This window comes from Vanessa cardui, chromosome 13 (genome assembly GCF_905220365.1).
Source record: "Vanessa cardui chromosome 13, ilVanCard2.1, whole genome shotgun sequence".
Lineage (NCBI taxonomy): Eukaryota > Metazoa > Arthropoda > Insecta > Lepidoptera > Nymphalidae > Vanessa > Vanessa cardui.
The window spans coordinates 2,626,697-2,643,318 of record NC_061135.1 but is presented as its reverse complement, the minus strand read 5'-3'; the positions used below and the strand labels follow the sequence as shown (position 1 = coordinate 2,643,318).

Sequence of the window (16,622 nt, the reverse complement as noted above, 5' to 3'; positions counted from 1 at the left end):
CAAACAAACATACTCATTTTCGCATTAATAATATAAGGTATCACACGCTAATTTATTTATTTATTTATTTACTTTATTGCACACACAATGAAAGGACATACAAATACAGAGAACAATTACAACAAAGAAAAGAAAATAAGAGCGTGCAAAGGCGGTCTTATTGCTAAAGCAATCTCTAACAGACAACCTTTGGTGAAAGGATTTGCAAAAGCAGAAACAGGATAGTGCAAAAAATAATAATCGTGTATTCTAACACCTGGCAGCAATACTTGGTATTGTTTTGTCGAAGTTTGAAGGGTGTCAGAGCCAGAGTAAGTGCAGGCACAAGGGACTTACTTAGTTCGTAACATTGGTGGCGCATATGAGTAACTAGTAACCCGCCCCGGCTTGGCAAGGATGCAATACTGATACTTAATATACTACAGAATTTGTTTTTTTACGACATCATATTACAAACTTATGAAATTATAAGTGTTTCTTTACTATATTATGCATTTATTATATAAATAAACTTTTCTCTCAAATCACTCTATCTATTAAAAAACCGCATCAAAATCAAAATCCGTTGCGTTTAAATATTTAGGCATACATAGAGATATAGGGATAGAGAAAGCGACTTTGTTTCATACTATGTAGTGTTGATTAACATTTTTTACAGTACCGATATATTTAGAAGCTGATGGTCATTTACCATCTGATAACCCATTAACCTATAATATACAAAAATATATAGTGCCAAGAAAATTCCATACTCACAAACAATGCTTCTATTCTGGATAGGTGTAAATGACTTGTCACTTACGAAAATCAACGTCGAGTAGAAAATATACGAGGAAATAAACGACGTGTTCCGTAATAGTCGAAGAATGTGTAACTTCTTTATAAGAAGCTACTTTTTAAGGTCAAGGTTGTATACCTACTTCGTAGTTCTATGCCAGAACAAAAAACTTAATTTGGGTCGGTGTTCACGACATTCATTTTGGAAAACGGCCCGTAGGGGACATTCTTGTTATGTAGAGACGTTAAATTTTATACATATTCTATATTTTAAGTCGATTCTAACTTAATACATAAATTACAATCTAAAATATAATATTATACTCGAAGGTAGGACTATGTGCAAAGTTGATCTAAGTAGGTTCAACCCGGTGATCAAATATTCTAACGCCAAGCAGCAATCTTTTATATTATTGTGTTTTTATTTCAAGGGTGAGTGATCAAATGTAACAGGTACAAAGGATATAACATCTTGGATCTTAAGATGCCATATTGGCGAGTTATGGAATTATTTATAATTATTGACGATCTCCATGATGGAATAGTGTGTATTCCGGTTTTCATGGGCACGCCACTCCGAGGTCCCTGCCGAGGTCTAGAGAAAAGGTTCTTAATTTTCTACGTTGTCTAGGCTTTGGGCGTTTGTGGTACCGTCGTTACTTCTGATTTTCCATAACACAAGTGTTTCAGCTACTTACATTGGGATCAGACTAATGTATGTGATGTTGTCCAATATTTTTTGTTTTTTATTATATTAGCTACTCTAAGAATATCTGATCATAACAGATCATAACAGTAATCAAACGGATTCACAAATTTTACTAATACAAGGTAAATTCATAACATGAGTTCATAAAACTTACTATATCTTCAGTTTTATAATACAGAAGTATAACAAAGAGCACATATATTTATATTTAGAATATAATAATAACAAAAACAAATAACTTTAAAATTATTGAAGCGGTCCTTAACTTTTATATGGTTGTATCATGTTTCCTAACTTTATGACACGAACGTTCGTAACTTTATAAAAAAAACACTCGAATTTCGCCGTCGCAATTGTTTTACGACTTTCAATATTATATCTCGTTAAGAACTTTCGTTTTTAACTTCGAGAAATGCTTTAAAAAAACAACAAATTATTATAAAGAGGTTTGTAATTTTACATTAAACCGGTTATAACCAGTTTTATTTTTAACGTGAAATTGTTTCAATTTTAACATTAGAGCTTGTGTATATAGAACTTGAAAGTACCTGCGCGCTGTAGCGGTTTTTAGTTTTTTATTTATTCATATTTGAGTAACGTTTTATTGTACGGATTTTAGTAACTAAATATTAATTAACTTATAATAGTCACATTTATGTAATCTTTTTTATAAATTAATAAATAGAGTATAATTATTTATTATTAAAGTTTTTAGCTTTGCAATTATAATAAATAAATGTAACAGTAAAAGAATCAAAGTTAAAATTATATTACACAATAACATAATCCAAGTATACTTTTACAATGTAATTTATTTAACAGCGATGATAAGTATAATTATAACCTGGTTTGTAACATATAACTTTCCATATGATTATTCATAAAATATCTTATGCTATAATATATGCGGCATCCTCCACATGGATCGGAGAGAGAGTAGGTTCCCAAAGAGAGAGTAATCGCCCATTTCTTACTCTTTGCCAAAAGAAGCGTGAACTGGCGTTAACATTTCCTTACCTAACATCTTCGTTCACGCGGTAAGCTGCTGAAAATTCGGTAAATGTTATGACATTTGTACCATTACAATCAGTTAAATTAAAGAAAATTTGTGGTTGGATTTTATACAAGTGGCAGTGTAAATATCCCACCGCTGGGCCAATGTCTCCTCTCCCATTGAGGAGAAGGTTAAGAACATACTCCTTCACGACTTTGATTGAAGTTTTTCATATGTAGGTTTCCTCACGATGTTTCACCACCGAGCTCGAGATGAATCACAAGCACATATTATGTACATGAAATTCAGTGGTGCTTATCAGGGTTTGAACCCGCAATCATCGGTTAATATGTAGGCGTTCTAACCACTGGGACATCTCAGCTCGTCGATTCTACACACCTAACCTATAAAATAATATAAATAAGTATAAATGTACATAACGCCTCTCTCATATATTCTTAAAATAAGTATCATAAACGTACCTTAAAAAGCTTGAAGAACAAAAGTATATAATAAAGTTTTTCACACACATTATTTCTTTCATAATCGAGGATCAGGTGTCAAATATGCCTTTAGTTCAAAAGCAATAACAATTATTAAGATAGATATTGTAGTCCTATATCAATTCTACAAGATTTATTGTCTTAAGATAACGCTACGCAAGATCTAGTACTTTGAAATATTCACGTTGAATTAGTTAATAGTTCTATTTGTTACAAACTTTCAAATACCAGATTTATAGTTATCTTGTTAGTCATTTAGATAATCATTTGTTGGTAGGGCTTTGTGCAAGCCCGTTTGGGTAGGTACATAACATCTTAGTGTAGTTACTCTTTTTCAACATTTAAAAAAATACAGTCATGTTAGTTAATTGTTTAATTAATATCGCGACTTCTGTTACTAATAGGGCCGATAATACGCGATGTTACACTTTAAAAAAATATCAAAGCAAATAAGCAAGTTAGATTGATGAGTGTGGTATGAACTGTATCATTACTTGCACTGCATGTAATATTGTGCCACAGTGATGTAATATCTTTAAACAATCTTCAGTACGCGCTACAATAACTAAACTTTTACGTCATTTTTTCTTTTTTTGTTATATTTTTTTTTTTGTTATAGAGGGCAAACGAACTGGAGGCTCACTGATGGAAAGTGACTACCACCGCTCTTTAAGGAAGGAGTATTCTTTTCTCGAAGGTTCTCGAGTCATACCGGTTCAGAAAAACTGCCAGCGAAAGCTGATTCTACAAGGTTGTCCGAGACAGAAAAAGTCTTAAAAATCTCGCTTTTGTTCGAAAAACATCAAGGTGATGCGGGTGAAACTTTCAATTTTGACGAGATGTCCGAAGGTGAAATACAGCAGCCGAAATTAATCCGAACAATTTCTCCGAACATACTTACTCGTGTTAAATTCGGTAATATATGTTATTTATAAGTTTTAATAGCTTCAATTTAAATAATCACCTTGTCGTCTTTGTTGAGCCTTGTTGAATAACTAAAGAAACTTTATCGTTTACTGAGATGACGGGAATTATGTATGTTTATTCCAGACATAAGCCGCTATGCATGTTTCATTAAAATCCATCCAGAAGTTTCCGTAATCCGCACTCAAACAGACGCGGAAAATGTTATTACTATCTAGTACGTGGTCTCTTCGCTATGAGTAAATTAAAATTTAAGTATTATTTTTTTATTAATTAATCCTAACTAACATTAGAGCCGAGATGGTCCTGTGGTTAGAACGCGTGCATCCTTACCGTCGATTGTGACTTGAAATCCAGGCAAGGCAATGAAGGAAAACATCGTGTGAAAACTTGCATATGTCTAATTGCATAGAAATTCTTCGACGTGTGCATTCCACGTGTGGTGGTAATTTGTGGTGAAATATGTTCCAAGCCTTCTCCTCAAAGGTAGAGGAGGCTTTAGCCCAGGAGTGGGAAATTGACAGACTGCTGTTGTAAAATTTGAGAAATGTCGCAGTTAGTTTGTTTTCTATACTTCTTTAATAGTAGTTAAAATGTGAAAGTAGCTGTGTCTGTCTGTATATCTGTCTGTCGATCTTTCACTACCAAACCAATGAACCGAATTTGACGAAATTATGAAGCAAACTTGAACTCCATAGGCTACTTTTTGTCCTAACACTTGACAACCGACCACCAAAACGCGAGCTAAGTCGCAGTATGTAACTAGTAGTTTCATAAATAAATAAAATTTTAACAAAAAGAAAAACCGACTTCAAACAAAACAGTATTTTAAAACAAATTAAAATGCACTAAAAATAATAAAAATAATTGCATATTTAACACATTTTTGAGAGTCCTCCTAGGTAAAATGAAATGAAAAATATTAGACTACTTAAAAGTCGATTTACGATTATATAACGTAGTTATAGTTATTGTTATATTTAGAGCCGGTGTCAGCCACAGGCACACGCTTCAACAATCAAAAGAAAGAAGCGATACGAGCCTCTTGATTGACCCAGTATAATATAGTATAAAAGGTAATTTGTAAGAAACATTTCTTGAAGTATTCTCGTATTGTTTTTTGATATGTATAGTATAGGGTTGGCTGACACCGACTCCAAATATAGCAATAATTATAACTACATTATATAATCGTAAATCGACTTTTAAGTAATCTAATATTTTTCATTTCATTTTACCTAGGAGGACTCTCAAAAATGTGTTAAATATGCAATTATTTTTATTACTTTTTAGTGCATTTTAATTTGTTTTAAAATACTGTTTTGTTTGAAGTCGGTTTTTCTTTTTGTTAAAATTTTATTTATTTTTGGATTTTAAGTGAAGCTGATGTAGACTAACATTTTTTTCTTAATATGGATAGATTAAGCGTGCCGTTTATATGAATCAGAAAGACTTTCGAAAATGCGGCTTTAATACGTCATGCGGCATAAACTACAAGGTACCACCCTCGAATGAGCTGTAATCGACCTCAGTAAAAAAACTTTGCAAAAGAGCTATTCGTATGATATGTCGTACATCATATGACATCACATCATATACACAAAATTTGATTAAAGACAGTAAGAAATTCTGCCCCAAATCGCACCCTAACTGTAAGCCGTTTAGGAGTTCCGTCAATACATAGTAGGTATAAAACAAAGTCGCTTTCTCTGTCCCTATATCTTTAAAACTTCGCATCGGATTTTGATGCGGTTTTTTTTAATAGATAGTGTAATTCAAGGGAAAGGTTTGTGTATATAATAAATGAACAATATAGTAAAGAAACACTGACAATTTTAGAAGTTTGCAATGTGATGTCGTAAATAAACAAATTCTTTAGTATATTTAGTATCAGTATTGCACCCGTGAGAAGTCGGGGCGGGTCACTAGTTGATTATAATATTTGATTATGACAATTACATGAACATAACCACGTTCCGGAAGGTGATTTAAATATCCAAGTAACCCATACATAAAAGATTCGACCGAGTATTGCTAACGTGCTCCTCAGAATTGTTCCGTTCCCTCCCGTTCCCTTAATTTGTCATGGATCCTGTGCTCAGAATCTTACCAAACTACCCTTGAAGTATATATTTTATAATAAAAAAAGAATCATCAAAATTGGTTAACGTGATTTTGAGTTATTCACCTATTTGTCGCGCATATACATAATGCAAATTTAAGACTTATGTCGTTTTCATACGGATACCATCATCGGAAAAAAATAAAAAAAAAATGGGACCCCACGGGAAGCACTACCTTTCAAACAAAAAAAAATTATCAAAATCGGTCCACCCAGTAAAAAGTTATGAGGTAACAAACATAAAAAAAAAAAAAAATACAGACGAATTGATAACCTCCTCCTTTTGGAAGTCGGTTGATAAACTACTCAACCGATCATATTTATATGTACTATTAGAACTAGCGCGCACTAGTAACTTTTGTCACGGTGACTGTTTCGTCACTCTTGTCGAGTCCATGAATATGTATGGAGGTGCGCGCACATTACGACGTGACATTTGTGTCTGCATCTGAACATATTCACGGATTTGAAAAGAGTGACGAAACAGTCACCGTGACAAAAGTTACCAGTGCGCGCTAGTTCTTTTAGCTACATTATTATGTAATCGGTGTGTATGACGTCACTATAGAGCAGCGTAGTTTTATCAACATCAATTTTCTTTCTTTCTCCTTTAGCCTTTCTCAAATGCTTTAAATTCCTATATTCGTCACTTTCAAACCGCCCCAACTATTTTGAATGCGTCATCGCTTCACCTAACGTGAGTTCTCGCGTTTGTTGAGGCGCGGTTTCCGCTCAAGAACTCGTCTTCTCCATCTGCTATTGATTCTGAGGCAGATGTGAAGTCTTGTGCTACAGGAGACTTTAAATTATTAATGACCTTCATTGTTGACTCGCATTTTTAATATCTCCAATTAATAAATTGAATACAGTGTCCCGAATTATTTCCACAAACGTATTAGCTTTAAAACGTAATATAAGAGTCAAATATATGTATATACAGCTATGAACTTTTTTATTTTGTTGGTATGCATTAGTAAAGGTCAGTAACACAGGTAATGTATGTTAGTGTGCGTGAGATAAATAAGAATACATAAAATATATTTTTACATAAGAAAACAAGACTTCTCAGAATGAATTAATGAAATACTTATAGCGAATGCCACTTGGATTAATGTACGTGTTATATCGAATTCTCTTTAATGCATATCTGTTCAGTTATTTCAATGTAATGCCTGAATACATAAATACACGAGCCTTTGTTATGAGACTTTCAATCAAACAAACTCTTCCAAATAGTTTAGAATAATAGTTTCTTAAAATACACTTAACTATCTTGGTATTTATGTGTCGGAGTATAAGATAATTACATACTTTGAATGAAATCTCTTAGTTTAGAGATTTGATTCTGGCCAGTGAGAATCATGTTAGAAAAAAAAGACAGCTGGCAGAAAAAGAAGGATGACGGATGGTGTCATGGGTTATAAAAAAGGTTGTAACAAACCAATATACGAATCCGGCTATAGTTTTGTTGTATTATTCCCTGAATTTGAATGTCGAAGATGATGAAACTTAACCAAACAATCTTGCCGGCTCTCCATTACATATATAAACTAGGTCTAAAATCAAACATGTTACTTATTTAACATAAAAAATAAATATGACCTATTTTACAGTAATTGATATAATTTCATGTCGCTTTAGTTTAATGGGCGCTTAAGATCTTTTGAATGTGCAAGGAATGTGCAACTTGTGTCTGATGATCTCTTATTGCAATAAATTATTAATAATTATGATAAAATATTGTCTAAGCGTGATAGAGCCTTGTGCAAGTCTAGGTAGGTACCACCAACATTGTATATCTTACCGCCAAGCAGTAAGCCATTGTTATGTTCCGGTTTCGAGAGTGAGCCAGTGTAATTACAGGCATTGCATAAAATCTAATTTTCCAAGGTCGAGAATTAAATATTTTTTTCATCAAACACCAGTGTGCTGATCCGCCTATATATTATATGACATCTATAAGCGGCACTAAGCGTCGAACCAAGTATAATTATATAATAGCGTTTTAATTTTTAGTTACGGTTATTATGTAGTAAATAGAAAAATGTAATATCGTTAATAATATATTTATGTCTTTACATAGACCAACTTTATGCTCAAGTTTATTGAAATAAAAAAAAAAACTTTATTATTTATTAGTATGAATTAAGAAACTAAAAACTCAAAGACAAGTTTATTTGTGACAGTTAATTGCAGATAAAGTAAGCAAACAATTTAATTGCAACAGTTTAGTAATTAACTTAAAAATAACGCTTGGACAAATTAAATAAATAAAGAGATTAATTAACGTACAAATATATTAAATTAAGACTAAAATACAAACATTATTAGTAAATTAAATTCGTTACCAATAAATGGATGCTGTACGAGTGTGCCCGCTATGGCGTGACGTCACACACAGATAGCCTCTTAGTTATAACTAGCATGATTACCCTGCCACTGACTTTAGTGGCCTCCGCGTAATTAATACATGAACTAAAGCTAATATACTTAATATACAACTAGTTGTCGACCGCGGGTGCGCTCGCTCTTAGGGGGATAGCTTTTGTGATATGCTAGGCTCCTTCCAAGAAGTTCATATTGGTTCCTCAAATTTCATTAAAATTCTGTTCAATGGTTTGGTTGGTCGTAAAAGACCGACAGACAGACAGAAAGAGTTAATTTCATAATTATAATATTACCATAGATTTGGTTTAATAAAAATCTCAAATAAAATACTACTAAAGCTCGAACAAGTCTTGATACTTTAATCGATCATTGGACATTTTATTAGGAACTTTGAATTTAATTAAAGTGTTAATAATTCTTTGCAAATCACTATGATTTTATGTTATCAACATTAGTTGAATATTGGATTTAAGCCTAAAGTCCGTTATATATAATTTACAATGAAGTTTGGTATAAACTTCAAAAATAACAATACTATAATTAAAAAAATACGCTACACAGTACACAACCTCCGTGGTCGAGTAGTGTGTTCACCGGATTCCACGGGTACGCCACTCCGAGATCCCGGGTTTGATTTCCAGCCGATGTAAAAAAAGTTCATTAGTTTCCTGTATTGTCCTGCGTCTGAGTGTTTGTGGTGTCATTACTTTTGATTTTCCACAACACAAGTGCTACTTACATTGGGGTCGGAGCAATGTATGTGTCCAATGTTTATTATATTATATTAAAAATATATATGGCATTGAAAAGTGATGGCGGAATAAAAAACCCACACATGCATACATGCATACATACATAAACCGTAAACGTAGCACAAATAAACATTTTTAATAATTAAAGTTCCAAATATTTAAATTAAGAACGGGGAAAAATATATAAAAGACTGCAGAAAAATCTTAATTAATTACTATACAATTATTGTGATGTGACTCGTATAAGAATTTTACATTACGCAAGTGAAGTATTAGCATTCTAATTATACTCGTAACGTTAACGTATATACCAAGGACTTAAGAGCCGACTAGATAACGCATATTTATCAGAGAGCATGAAAACCGAGCGTTTTATATTTTTTATACCTATGATGACGTCACATCAGCCTTTGAACATCATAATATAATATTGACGACCGTGGCCGAGTGGTGCGTGCGTTTTCTATGTTATTTTCGGTCTGGGTGTTGGTGGTGCCGTCGTTACTCCTGATTTTCCATATCACAAGTGCTTTAGCTACTTACATTGGGATCAGAGTAATGTATGTGATGTTGTCTCATATATAATAAATTATTTCATTTAAACCAAATTTTACCATCGGCAAGATTGACTCGATTCGAGACAGCTTTTACGGTTTATAACGGCATTTTTATATCCTCGATGACACAACTAGCCAATGGAACGATCGAACGCTAGATAAAGTAGAAGTATGCCAAGTTTGTGCACAGCACCAACTTCGAGCACACATAGTGAGGCTTGCGGTATCTAGCCTACTTTAAATCTGTGGTTATACGTTGTGAAAGTATAAAAAGAAACAGTGTCGTTTGCATACGAGTATTAACAGTAGGATATTAAGCTTCATTTTATTCAAAGCAGAATATTATTGTATTGCTTTTCAGGGAATAGAAATATAATAAAATTTTATTATAAATTTTCTTTCATCAATTATGTAATATATACAAAGTAACGTAGGAATTATTTATCAATATCTCAACTTCCTCTGTAAAAGAGAATGGGGAGGGCAATGCCCCCTTACAATAGGTCACGATAGGTGCTCCTACTCAATAACCTATATATATTCCTAGAGTAGTGCTATACGATCACTAAATATTTTTTTAGATGGGAATACCTGCTTTCGACCTTGAAGGCACATCGCCAAATATGCATCTAGTTACAATGTTATGCCTATAGAAATACTGAGAAGGGTATTTGGAATTACGTTGCATTTAAAGGCTTTATATACTGGTTGGGATAGATGACTCAATAAATATTTCTATTGTGATTCCAGAACCAACCACCATAACTGGTTCCCTTAAATTGCTCACTGATAAATGGGCCATTTGATAAAAAGTGGTCACCAATACCAATTCACATGCGCCAAATTAAATAGGAACTAACCTCACATAATCAATGCGCGATCAATCTTAGGAACTACGATGTTATGTCCATTGTGCCTGTAGGTTTATTGGGTTATTCATCTCTTAAAACGGAACATAATAATACTACTTGGGAGAATATATGGCAACTGAGGGTACCATACCCACCCAAAAATAATTACGCAAAACCTTACCATCAATAATTTCAGTGGTAACATCACACATTAATTTTGATCATCATAAAAAAAGAACAGCAAAACTACTCCTTTTTTACTTTCCGAAGAATACTTCCCGCATTTAAAGTTCAATAAAAGTGCATTTCTCAAACATACAAAATCGTCTATTTGTTCACATTTCAGGAATAAAATTCTGGTTTCATAACCAGTTAAATATCAGCAGATTTACATCTTAGTGTTTCATGATTATATTCTATGTAAAGAAACTACCGATAATAATCAGCATATAAAATTCAGTAAATTCCTATCAAGGTGAAAATTAGTAGACATGGTCTAAGTAGCTGCGGCATCTTTTTACAAACAATCAAGTATGGATGAACACAAGCATCAGACGTTATAAATAATCAAAATCGACTGCAAGCCATAAATAAAGAGTGAGAAACTTGGCATTTATTTATTGGTAATATTACAAGCATTCAACTTCGCGGCTTAGTCAGTGGAATGTTGGAACTTAATGCGTTTTCAGCGCGAGAAGACTTCACTTATTCTAATAAGTCATATACGTTATTTTCAGAACAAGATAATGATCTTGTTTATTGAGAAAATTGGAATCAAATGTTATTATTGGTTATTGCTAATATTTAAATAGTCATATTTATTTAAAACAAAATAATGGCGCTAATTTTTGGAAAAATTAAAAGGACACTAGTCTTACTGTAAACTATTTAAATGTTATGCATTTTATCATAAATTGAAATATCCCTTTATATGTTTTTGACAACTTAAAATCTTCCAAGACGTATCATAAACTAACGGTCCCTACAACTTTCCAGTCACATACATATCCGAGAATCATAGACGATGACGAAATAAATATTAAGAACCGACATATCATAAAGTTTACATTATTTGCGAAATACAGCAAAGTCACAGACATCCTGTTTACTGTGTTGGGTTTATTCTACAGCCTTAATACTAAGTGATAAATATTAATGATATTTCTGTGTATACGATTGTTATTCGTTATTTTTTCATTTCCTCTCTTATATAAATAACTACGTCAACAACTAATAATGTTTAATTTTTTAGCTGTCTGTCCAGACGAAATTTTTACTATGCGACCGATAAAAGCAGGACAGATCTTGATTAGATCTTGATAGATTTTCTTCAACTCCCATAATCCACTCTAAAGGTAATCCTCTGTGACTTGTGTTAGATCAGGCACAGTACCAACATCTGGGCATGTCTTTTGAGGCACGAGATACTGTTAAATTTCTCATGTTTGGAGTGCTATTCAATGAAAACTGGTAAATGAAAGCTAGCTTTTAAATTTATAAAATAACTGCAACATTATTAGCTACAAATTAGACCAATGACTAGATATAATTATTATTAAAAGACAATCTTTAAAGCTAGTTTTAATATTAATATGAATAAAATATGCTGACCTATCACAAGTCACATGTATTATTAACATATTTTAATTACATAAATGGTCGAACGATAAGAGTTATGTGCGATAAGTATGTTCGTACCTACTAATTTAATAATAACTACCTTTTTTAAAGCTATATCATAATTTGTCATAATTTTGTTTATTATATTTATTTCCTTACATATAAGTAAGCAGGGGTTAAAATTGCATATAAACCATAATTTAAAGTTAAATCAATTTTATTTCAATAGTACGAAAACAACAACCCAGTTTGTACTAATACGGAGGCTTGAATAAGGTCATAAGTTCATTGCTAAACAACGTTGCTTTGTATTGCTCTGTATAAATCGTAAGCCATTGTAAATACAATATCAAATCAAACGAAAACGAACGGGTAATATTGTATTACAATACAATATTACCTACTAGCTGTGCCCGCTACTTTGTACGCCTTTGAATATAACAAAAAAAATATATTTTAACATAAGTTACTCCCTATTATATCAGTTATCTGCCAGTGAAAGTTCTACAAAATCCAGCCGTTCCAGAGATTAGCCAATAGCCAGAATAAACAGACAGACAGACAGACAAATTTTGAAAAAAATGTTATTTTGGTAATGTACCGTACTAAAATAAATATGCATTGAGTAAAAAGGGCTATTTTAATATTACAAACAGACACTCCCATTTTATTATATGTATTGATTAACTAGCTATGCTAAGCTGGTTAACCCATGTTGGATTGTACAAGTTCACGCCTGTTCCATACAATTTCCCACATCAGGTGACGTTTATGGCTACGGATCCGCTCCAAAGGGTCGTATCGTGAAGTTATATACCCTATAAATTACTCCAATAAGGACTTCTATCTTCCGCAAAAAGATTTTCAAGTTAGATGCCAGTTACTGACATATTACGTTTACTAGTACATAGTACACAACTATATCAAGTTTTAAATTATATAATTGAAATTTACGATACTCAAATTCGTAGATATTTTTAACTTTGCGAATTCGTAAACTCAATTCATCATTTCAGGATATTATTATTAGAATTTAAATGTTGTATAAAAGTAACTATTGAGTTTTATGCTGATCCTTTTTGGTTGAATCATTCCAAACCCTTACTAGCTTCGCTTAATAAAGTTTACCAAACATCACGATTTAAAAATGCTTGTAAAATTTTTGAGTCAAAAATACTTTGATTTCGTTTTTGATTGCCATAGTACGAAGATACTTAGGGGTATCCTAGTGTGTTTCATAATAAAAATAGACTAAAATTTATGTCTAGGGGAACAAAAACACTCCCTCACCACTTTCTTCAACGTTCACGTTCTTTTTAAAGCGACGACTAATGAAAAAGACGGTAACGAAAAGAATTAAAAAAAGGACTTAACTGTCCAACACTTATTGAGTTCTTTTGAGCACAATTCTTTATTGCTACGCTATTGGCGAAAGAGAGGAGATTAAGGAAAGATCGGTGAGAAGAACGTAAATTCTTATTGATTATTATAAATTTTTATGTGTTTATTTTGACAATAGATGCATTATCCTTAGGAATTATGTATACGTAAACGTTATAAAAGTTATATATTGTTGATATACTCGTATCCTATTTTTAATATTTGGTATTTGAACTTTCACCTTAGATTTATAAAAAAATATAACTATATTATCTAGATATCTATCTATATCAATTCAAAACTTCATCCCTTTAAATGGGCAATTTATGAATAATATAATATATTCAATGACTTAGCTATAGAAGCGTAACCAAAAAATAGAATTTTTTTTCGAGTTTGTAACATTACTATAGATTTTTATCTATATTCAAATTATAGAAAAGATAAGACTAGATAACATCCGTTATAAGTATTACATACAATTATGAGTAGAATAGAAAGTAAATTCAAAATCAGCTATAATAGTCGATCTAAATTTTAAATAAACATTGGAGATATCGATATATTAAACATTTTGTTTTTCATTTTATCTCAAAGATACTATATTCATAATTTTCTGAGGTGCAGTATAAAAATGAAATAGTTCAACTAAATATTAGACTAACACTGTATACAGAATGAGGGATGTAAAATCTATCGTGAGAAATTGATATTTAAAAAGTAAGTAATTAGTTTTTAATATAATTGCGTTTTTTTCTCAACGCGTTGACATATTAAAGTAATGATATTTACATAACCTATATAAAACAAACGAGTATCCATTCGAGTGTTAAATCATATCATATGAAATGTCAAGACTAAAAGTTGCATATCAATTTAAATATTACAGATTTGTCTCTACGTTTCAAAACGCGAACGAAAATCATTAAGAGGATTCGGGTAAATTGAGAAAAATCTTAAAACAATCAACTATTGATGATTTTTATGACAGCAGGTCATTTTTTTAAGCATTGGTAGGGACGGGATTGTAAGTGGCTACCATTAATTAAAAAAAGTAATCATTAGTAATGTTAAGTAAGATCAATTATTATTAGTGATGGTAGAATCTATGTTATTTAGATAGAACCTGCGTTGTCGAACTTCTACAAAGCCGATCAATTTCCTAGATTCACAGACAAAATCTCAAGTTTGAATCACTTAAACAGGAGAAGCGATAATCCATGACATTCAATATTGATTGCTAAGGCTATCGAATAATCATACAGTTAGTTGGTGTTCAAAAATATATATGACAGTCTAAAAAATTTTTGGTCCGAACTTAAAGTGATATTCTCGGGAACTAAAGCGATTTAGGGCGGATAGGACTTCTCTCGTACAAAAGTAAGCTGAGTTGAAGAGAAGCTGTGGGCTGTGTGGCCAAGACTTACCGAGTTTTATCAAATAATGGTTGTAATTTAAAAATAAAACCGTGCGTTTGTAGATTATTAAACTTTACTTATGAAATAATTCATCATATTATAATTAGTTAAAATTAAATATGATTTACGCTTGTTTTAAACGAACTCCATAAAATTATGAATTAATATTCTTTTTTTAATTATACCGTTTTAATATCTGTATTTTACTATTTTATCAGAATGTAAAATAATAATATTAGCACTACACATTAGCACACATATTATATTTATTTCATTTTTTCTTAAAAATATATGATACTCATAAATATTAATATAAAACTCCAATAGTTTTATTTTTAATTCGAAACCCTTTTCTTTTATTATCAACATATTAAAAATTCTGCATTATCAAGCTGGAAACAATGATATTCGAAACAAACAAATTATAAGTAAAAATTTCCAGACCAAAGACTGAACAACCGAATTCAGCATCCTAATTAAAAATACACAACTCACCTGTAAAATGAAAAGGTCAACGCTGGTCCGCTTTGTAAATTGAACGATACGAACAAAACATTGTAAATAAAAAAACACACACACATCTTTATACACTCAGAATTTTTTACACGATATTTTTTCCACTTCGAAACCACTCACTCAGTTTTGATTCTCACAAAGTTCGTACGTAGACTGTTCGCAGCATTTGTAGAGGTAGCGTGCGTAGCGCTCGGTGTAGCACGAGTGACTGCTACGTCGGTCTACGGAACGCGCAAGTCCGAACTAAAGATGGACTTAACTTAATATTCTAAGTAAAAGTTTTTTGCTTTTTTTCATATTATCAATAAAAAAGGAATTTCCTATCAATCATTTTTCATATTAATGAAAATGTGATATTAATTTTCATGAAATTGTCATATTATTTGTTCGTTTTTCAATTAACCATTAATAAAACAATGACTTTCAAGAGCTTCATATATTAATTCATCTATTTATGATGAAAAAAAAAATCTATCTGATCTAATCTGAGGCATTTTCCTGTTTATGAAATGAAATTTTTGTCCTCGAAAAAGTAAAGCGGCGTGATCGTGGGGAGGAAGTCAAATAGATTTATTATTACTTTACGTTATTTATCCTGTAAGTTACTGATAATGGATTTCATAACTCTCGTTTTTGTTTTTGCTTTAATGTTTTTATTTCAGAATCGTAATCGTGAAAATAATATAAATCGAATCGGCCACAAAACTTTAAATGGAATATTCTTTCGATTAATAACCAAAAGTATAGTTTTGAATTGTAGTGTAACGTTAATATTATGTTATTATGCAATGTTTTTGGGGATGGAAGATTTTAACCCTATCAGAAAAACTGTAATTCAGTGGCCTGATATCTCAACTGATCTGACAAGTTCGTCACCTGAATATATGTATAGAACACTGGTACTATATATAGCCACCATAGGTAGATGTGTAATTTCCTATAATTCCCTCAAGTTATACGTCTAAATTTACAAGTATTAAAAGTATGGCTGTTTAGCTGTTGTATATAAAAATAGTGTAGGCTGTCTAACCAACGAGGTCGCACAACACATCATCAGTAATTATTATTGAATATGCTGATGCTGCTCGTAAACAAAAACGTAATGTTAAAT

At 31.7% G+C, this 16,622-nt stretch overlaps 1 protein-coding gene across 1 annotated transcript in view; it reads right to left on the bottom strand.

The window, feature by feature from the left end:
* The window catches only part of LOC124534783, a 128,989-nt gene extending 113,289 nt beyond the window's left edge, over nt 1-15,700 (bottom strand). Inside the window, exon 1 of the mRNA XM_047110791.1 lies at nt 15,491-15,700. The gene's annotated coding sequence lies outside the window, so the exon portion shown is untranslated. The remainder of the gene's footprint in view (nt 1-15,490) is intronic.
* Nucleotides 15,701-16,622: the final 922 nt, after the last annotated feature.